Source organism: Coffea eugenioides, chromosome 10, assembly GCF_003713205.1.
Source record: "Coffea eugenioides isolate CCC68of chromosome 10, Ceug_1.0, whole genome shotgun sequence".
Classification (NCBI taxonomy): Eukaryota; Viridiplantae; Streptophyta; class Magnoliopsida; order Gentianales; family Rubiaceae; genus Coffea; species Coffea eugenioides.
This window is the reverse complement of record NC_040044.1, coordinates 17,368,266-17,376,041: the sequence shown is the minus strand read 5'-3', so window position 1 is coordinate 17,376,041 and position 7,776 is coordinate 17,368,266. Positions and strand designations below refer to the sequence as shown.

The 7,776-nt window shown below is 36.4% G+C and overlaps 1 long non-coding RNA gene across 1 annotated transcript; it reads left to right on the top strand.

Annotated features, from left to right (window-relative positions):
- Positions 1-4,366: 4,366 nt before the first annotated feature.
- Positions 4,367-5,789, top strand: LOC113748806. Its single transcript, XR_003464472.1, has 3 exons — positions 4,367-4,461; positions 4,555-4,646; positions 5,778-5,789. It is a non-coding gene; the product is annotated as an uncharacterized LOC113748806 (long non-coding RNA).
- Positions 5,790-7,776: the final 1,987 nt, after the last annotated feature.

The following is a 7,776-nucleotide window of genomic DNA, read 5'->3' as shown; positions in this document are numbered from 1 at the left end:
GACTGACCATTTTCTCAAATTTCTCATATTTTAACCGAAACCCTAAATTCAATTTATGGAATTGTAAAATCCCTCACGTTTTCTTAAAAATGCCCTTTTATTTGGAAATTATTCATTTATTATAGCCCTACTATCCAATCATTCCACAAGAAGTGCAAATGAACCTAGAAAGTAGGGTTTTACCTTTCGTTTCAAGATTGAAGCAAGTTAGGGTTTTCACGTTTTTCCGTAGTGTAATTATCCGATATGGAGTAAGGATCAAATTTGGTGCTTAAGAGTGACTTTTAGGTGAGAAATAATATGTGATTAGAAGCAATGATAAAAAGTTAGTGAATAGGAAGTAAAAACCCTAGTACGTGTGATTTAAGGAAAAACAGTGCGAACCGACGTGTACCGTGTACTACCGATTGAACCCACCACTTGATCACCACTTTCTTACCATACAAGCTCATTAATATTTGAGTAAAATATCCTCTCATTTTCCAGCTAGCTTTGACCGAATTTTAGGGCTAAAAATGCAAGAAAGAAAAAAGAAAATTTTAGTTGGTATTAGTGGTGACAAGTGTCACTCAACCATGGCTACTTAAACAAACCAAAAGTCCAACCTTCTTATCCTTCATTTTGCTCCATTTCCCTCCATTTTTCTGCTGCTTGGCCGAGACAAGAGAGGAGAGAAAGAGAGCAAGAAACAAACTTCCTTCTTCTTGAGTTGAGCTATCCAAGTGAGGAATTAAAATTCTAAACCGATTAAAGTGTGAGTTGTGAGCTTGAGAAGCTAGGGGAACCAAGAATTCCAAGAGGAGGTGAAGTATTACTCTTGCAAGCTTCATTTGTTGAGATATAAGGCTAAACCATGGCTTTGGTTCTTTTATTTTGGTTTAAGTTGTTGTATAATTCATGTTGTGGTTGGATTAGTAGTGATACAAGTTGTTATGATGATTTAAAGGTGACATATGTGAGTTAGGGTTTGAGGTATTTGCTGCCTATACTTGCTATATGGATGATATATGTTGTATCTAAACTTATATAAGTGGTTGTAGTGATGATTGGAGCAAGAAATCAAGAAAGGTTGCAGTGAAAATGAAAAATTCCAGATTTCTGGAAAATTTTAGCCCATTCTGTCGGGTTCCAGTTTGTGATGTTAGAGTCCGAATTAGGCTTGGAACAAAACATGAAAGTTATAGAGAATGATATTTTATAGTTTCTTACAAAATTTTAGCCCAATCGGAGCAACGTATCCTGTAAAAAGACCAAAATACCCTCGTTGCCCTAGGATATATCCAGTGATCCGTTTTGGACTGTTCATCCAATTGACCGTGTCTATTCACTATGAACCGTGCTGATTTAGCCATTTTCCAAAACATGAAAGTTCTAGTACTCTGTCTTTGCTTTCCAACGCCTCCAAGAACGCCTTAAACGGACTTTGGCAGCCTGAAATATGGCCATTTAAATGTAGTACGGTTAACTAGCCGGTTAGTTGGAAGTTGGTTCTGTGAATTGGGAATTTGACAAGGTTACACTGGAAATTTGACTAAGTGATCTTCATGAAAGTTGTAGACCTTTGTTTTAGCTTCGAAACGGTATAAGTTGAACATCAATCCGATAAGCGTAGCCTCGAATGTGTCTATTCCACAAAACCCTATCAAATCTTTCTTTTACTAAAGCTCATTTCCGCACTTGTTGTTAGCCTGAATTTGTGTCCTTGTATTGTCTTGAGCCTATTGAATGGTTAGTGTGATGAATTTATATTGTGTATAACTTTGGGTTTGAATGAGGAAAATAATGAAGTCAAAAATGGCTGAAAAATTAGGTAAATACAAAGGGCATGCTGCCCAAATTTACGCTCAAGGGCTAGAGAAATATACTTGTGACTTGAGTAAGGGTTAAGAGTGATTACTACTTGAACCATCTAGGATATTTGCGTCTTCTTTTACCGAGGTATATAAGTAAGGATTTGGCCGAACTTGTACCCTTGAGAAATACAACTATGACTACTAGGAATACGTTTTCCTTGTACTTTCGACTCAAATGGCATTTTCAAGTATAAATGTTACAAAGTTATATAGTTTGAAAAGTGAGCGAGTGTTTCACGAATATTCTCCAAGTGAATTTCCATGTCTTGATTCTTATTGAACGAAATGTCTACGTTTCGAACCTTAGTTGATTTTTAAAGTTCTGAAACAAAGTTTTATCGCAGATTTGGACTCCGAACCCGGAGTATAAACAAGACGTGATTACTAGGGGCACTTCATTTTGGTGAGTGCTTCCAAATACCTGATTGAACTGGGAGTGAAGTGAAGTGAAGTGAATTGGAATGGTGTTGTGGAATGTTGGGGTTGCTGAAATGGAAAGCTAAGCCGCAGATGAGGGAAGTGGAATGTATATATATTGAGGTGTTGTGAGTGGAATTGAGTCGGCAATGGCAATGGAAGGTGTTAGATTGAGAAGTGGAAATGGAACCGGCAGAAATTGGAAGTGATTGAAATTGAGTTTATTCAAGAATTATTCCATGGCTGCATGGTGGATTTGAATTGGAGAAGGGCTATTTTGGTCTTTTAGCAACTTGTTCGACCTTCCACTTAGGTCCCTCATTTGTAACTAACCCCAAGTTTTACCTCTGTAGATACCAAATTTTTTATTTTTTTAACTTTATTTGTTTAATTAATTTAATAGGTTTATTTGCTTCAATTCTAGGATTTTTATTTTATTATTTTATTCTGGTTTTTATTTTTTATTTATTTTTGTTTTCATACTAAATTTCAGAAAAACAAAAGAAAAAGGGAAAAAGGAGAAAAAGGAAAAAAGTGTGAAAATGACAAGTGGGGAGACATGCATTTGGACAAGTGTCTCTTTTCAACATAAGTAGATAAAGAGCCGAAGAGCTGTGGTGACCTGGAGGTTTTCGTCGTCCTCTCACGTGCTCTGTGCGTGGTTCCTGACGACGTCGTTTTGTGTTGTTCGCCTCTTTCACTCATTTTCTTTTCACGATTTAGCTTCGTTGTCTTCTTCCATGACGTCCGCCACTGTCGTATATCAGAAAGGCTGTCTGCCTATGGTGTCTCCCATTACACTAATCCAGCTAGCCTTCCTCCTGTCTGCCCTTGGTCGCTCCAATTACAGTAATCCAGCTAGCCTTCGTCCTCATTTAATAACTGTACTACTTTTGCTTTTACTCTTCAGCCTTTTTTTTCAGCTTTTCAGCCGGAGCATTAATGGGTTCGAGCTTATTCTCCCAGCATTATTCTCTTCAGCCTTTTACTCTCCCAGCATTATTCGCCTTGCTGCTTTCTCTCCCAGGTCTTCTTCATTTTCCTCTGTTCAGCATTAGCTCTATTAGTGGTTGGATCTGATTGCCTATTCCCCCGGCCTTTACCAAGCTAATATTTAGTCTTATTTTTTTCTAATTACTTGAGCGCTGTTGCAGGGTAAAGGAAATTGTTGTTTTGCTTCTGAGAGATTCGTCCCCCGGCGTTGAAACTTTTTCGCCCAGCTGCTCTGTTTTTCTACATTTTTTCCTGGTACTCCTTTTTTCGTAGCTCGTTTCTTCATTGACTCTGTGTTTTCTCCATTTTTTTTGTGTTGCTTGGGTTTATGAGCCGAAAGGCTCTCTGGTTCGACTTCGTCTTGGTCGTCCTCTCACATGGATTGTGCGTGTTTCCTGGACAAGTGCCACGACGGTGTTTTGTGTTTTGGTTGTTCTCTTCCGATCGTGATAATCTCAATACTTGGTGAGTTGCTAGGGTTCACTCTTTTTCTTTTCTCCTCAGAACTCTGCCGCCTCAGAACTCCTCCTCTCTAAAACGTTTGGTCTCTTCTTCTTTATTCTCTTTTATTTTTTCCTCTCTCCTGCATTTGTTTTCCTTTCTTTTCTATCTTGCCCTCATCTCTTCTTTCTTTCCTCCTATTGCAGGTGGGTCTCAGAGTTTTCTTCAATTTCTATAGTGGTCTGCTCCGGCAAGCAATTAACCCGAAGCAACAATAATCTCTGAGCGCAACCACTCTTCATTCGATGAATACAAGTCAGATACTTGAAAGAGAGAGAGAGAGACAGGTATAGGGCGAGCACCTTAGATTGGTGGAGGAAACGTGTAGAAATGGAATGAGTCGGCGAAGGGAAGAGTTCGGCATGTTACAAACAAGAGATAGAGATCAATATCAAAAGCTTTCCAGGATACTTATTGACCATTGACAGGAACATATATACAAACTTTGGATTCGAAAGAACCAACACCAACCAGGTCAGATTTGATCTTCAGCAGCAAGGTGTTCAGACTAGAAAGCAACTACCCAGCCCTTCACTTCCAATCAAGCATGTCTAGCAGCTCGAGGACCTCTTTCTCTGAGTTGGCAGCATCACAGAAATCCAACTCAATGCCAAAAACATCGATGATCCCTTCATTATTGCCATTATCAATATGCTCGAATCTCATAAACAAAAGGGTAGCTAGGTGAAACATCAAGGTAGTCACTCAATTTCTGTATCTGTGCTTGTAGTGCGCAAGGATTCCAACAAAGTTGCATGCATAATTGACAAATCTGTGTTTGACTATATAGATCGGTCAGCTATTATATTTCTGTTCAAACATGGAGTTTCAAATACTATGCATTTTTAGAGCTGCACACCCACCACAGGCTAGCCAACATCGGTAACTCCTTAAATTTGTCTATTTACTTTCTTTTCTATTTTTTTCTAATTTCTAACCAATCTGTCCTTTTTCTTTTGCCCTCTTTGAGATGATCTGAATGAAAAAGCTTCAAACCCTACAAGGATCAGAGTACCATACTCCCTCGTATCCGTTTTGGTGTTTGATATTTAGATCGTCGTTATCTTAGAACATCAATAGAAGCTAAAGTAGTATAGTGAAACATATGTGATTTTCTTTATTTTTCCTAATTATTTCATTTCATATGGGGTTTTCCCCCTGAATTTTCTTGAAAGGAAAGAAAATAAAAAGCCATTCTTTTTTCCCTTTTATTTCCTAAGGTTTTTTTTTCCTTAATTTGAACTAGGATCTACTTATTTTTATAAATTTGTATGGACCATCTGATCATCTTCATTTATTTCCCTTTATTTATTATTGGTATTGTTATAAATTGAGTGCTTAAACTTTACTATTGCAGGTTTGACTGTAACAATCCTAATAGCTATATTAGCAGCAACAGTGATCCCAGAAAGAAAGATAGATTATTTCAAGTAATGCCACCATCGAGCAACAGTTCCTTTTTTCCCCTTTTTTCCCAAATCATTGGTTTTACGTGTTCAATTTATTTTGTATTTATAAAGTTTAAATTGCCAAATTATCTTGAGGATATTTTTTGTAATTATGAATTTGTCTATAATACTGGAAGCTGGTAATGTGTTATTTCACTTTTTTTTTTGGTTAGAAAAATATGAAAGTGATCTATTTGGAAAAGTCGGTATAGATTCTAATGAGGCCTTTGTGAAACTATGGTGGAACCTCTTTCCTTTTTTGTAAATTCTTAACTCTTAAGGAAAGTGTTAGGGTAATTGGTATAAAAGATATGATTTGAAAGCTATATATTTGTTAATGAATATTGATAAGATGAAACTTTTGAAGTAAGTTTAAGGGATAATCCTGAATCCTGTGAAATACTTTTCTGTCTTCCTGTAATCGTGTGTAATTTTTTAATTAAGAAACTAATGTGTTTGCAGGTTGAATGCTTAACTGGGTTTCAAGGTTTTTCTAAGAGTCTTTGTTGTAACAATTTGGGTTGATTTTCTGAGTTCTAATGTTTGGATTTTTGGTTGGTGGCAGTGATACTTGGGAATGCATTTCATGAGAAAGAATCACCTAGATTTAGGTTTGTCTCTTTCTGTATTTCTTCTCTGTTTGAACAATCTATTCCAATTCTTCCTTATCCAGCTAGATTCTTGTTTTATTTTTAGTACTTGTATTGCCTTTCTTTCTGTTGTAGATATGAAGCGATTGTAGAGTTGTAAATCACCTTTTTGCCCTGCAAACACTTATTCAATGGCTCCAAGCAGATTCAAGCACCACACTTAAGTTCAGACAGCCTAGAGGCAATATTAGTTTCTCCACGAATGGCTTTGCCATCATGTACCTTTATATCCTTTTTTACAGCATAAAAATCCTAAACTTTAAAATGAATATGGTTATGCATGCATGTAGTCATCTATTCCATGCTTCTACTTTATCTAGAATACCTTGAACATTATTTAACCTTCCTTCTGTTTATTTTTGTTATAGATCTTCCTCTGCTAGCATGCTTGTTTTCTTTATTTCACCAGTTTGGAGATGAGAAAATTTGGGAGAGATGCTCTTACTTCTGTGTGGTTTGTTTGCTTCTTTTTCCTGAGATTTTAGTAGCTTGGCTTTTCTAAAATACATTTGAAATTAATGTAGTGACTGTAAGTCTTATAGGGGAGATCCTTCTTTGTTCCTTTGGCTGATATTTTTCCTTTTGTTTGTTTGAACTTATGGTTTTTTATAAATTGTGAAGCATAATTTCTAATATTTTTGGTTCTGTTTCTCTATATTTTGAAGTTGTGGTTGGTTTGTCGAAGGGAAGTTGCGCATACCAAGGGCGAGGGCAACACCATTGTCGGCTTTGAACAAGTGCTGATGGAGATTGCTCACATTCATGAGAAGATTAATCGCTTTACTTAGGTGGTAGTTTTGCTCTACCTTATGTTTTCATGAAAATCGCAATTAAGAACTTAAAAAGTGTTTGAGGTTGTTGGCTGCAACATATTGGTCTCGTCATTTTTCTCTTTTTAACCGGTACAGTTGATATCAGAATTGAATGATGTATTCTAGCTTGTGGGACTGACGAATCTACAGAGGATGAAAGTTTTGCAAATTAGCTCTGTTATCTTACATTTTGGAGTTTAATCTAGAGTTGAACAATGTTACATTAGGATTTTAGACAGCAGAATCTATATTCATTATGAGGCTTGATATTTTTCATGTACTGATTCAGAACAATTGTTCTTGATGTTTTTTGTTACTGAAAAGATACAAAACTTTTGTGAATTTAGCTATTGTACTTTTACTTCTGCACGAGTTCAATTTTTTGCATATCTTTTAACTAGAAAGTAAAGAAAATTTAACCTGTATACTGCAGTCATGTGGCATAAATAGGCACCCTTAGTATCATTTTCGTTTAGTTTTTGAGCATTAGGATGTTGGTCTCATCATTCTATGTGGCAGGTTGGGGACAGTGGATCTGCATTTTAGTGGTTTGGTTATAGAGATATAAGGTTCTACGTACTGATAATGTTGAGTTTTGAAAAATGCAGATAAAAGTACTTTTAGGCAGTATTGGTAAATGCATCAAGTCAAAAATGCAGGACTATTGAGAACATCTTTTAATTGACCATGGCACCACCAAGATCAAGTTGATAGAGTTGACAACTTATTGCCTTTGCTTAAGTTTCACTTTTGACTCTAAATTCCAGTAAATTAAGGTCATAAATTTTGTATCTAAGAGGTCTAATGAGTTAGTGGCATTCTTCACTATCAGTGCTTTGAACATTTGCTTGCAATTAGTGATAAAGTGCTCCGGATAATGGTATTGAAAGATTCGAAGACAGCATTATTGTTGCATATTTGTCTTCTTATTGATTATTATTGAATTTATGCTAAGTTCTGTGCTAATTTTTGACCATGTACAAGAGATTTCTGTCGCTTGCTCACTGATAGGAGAGCTTTTGATATGGCTAGCCATCCAAACTATGGAGTCTCCGGTTGTGGTTGCTTTGGAGAATTTAGAGACTTTGGTTGGGGTTGCTTT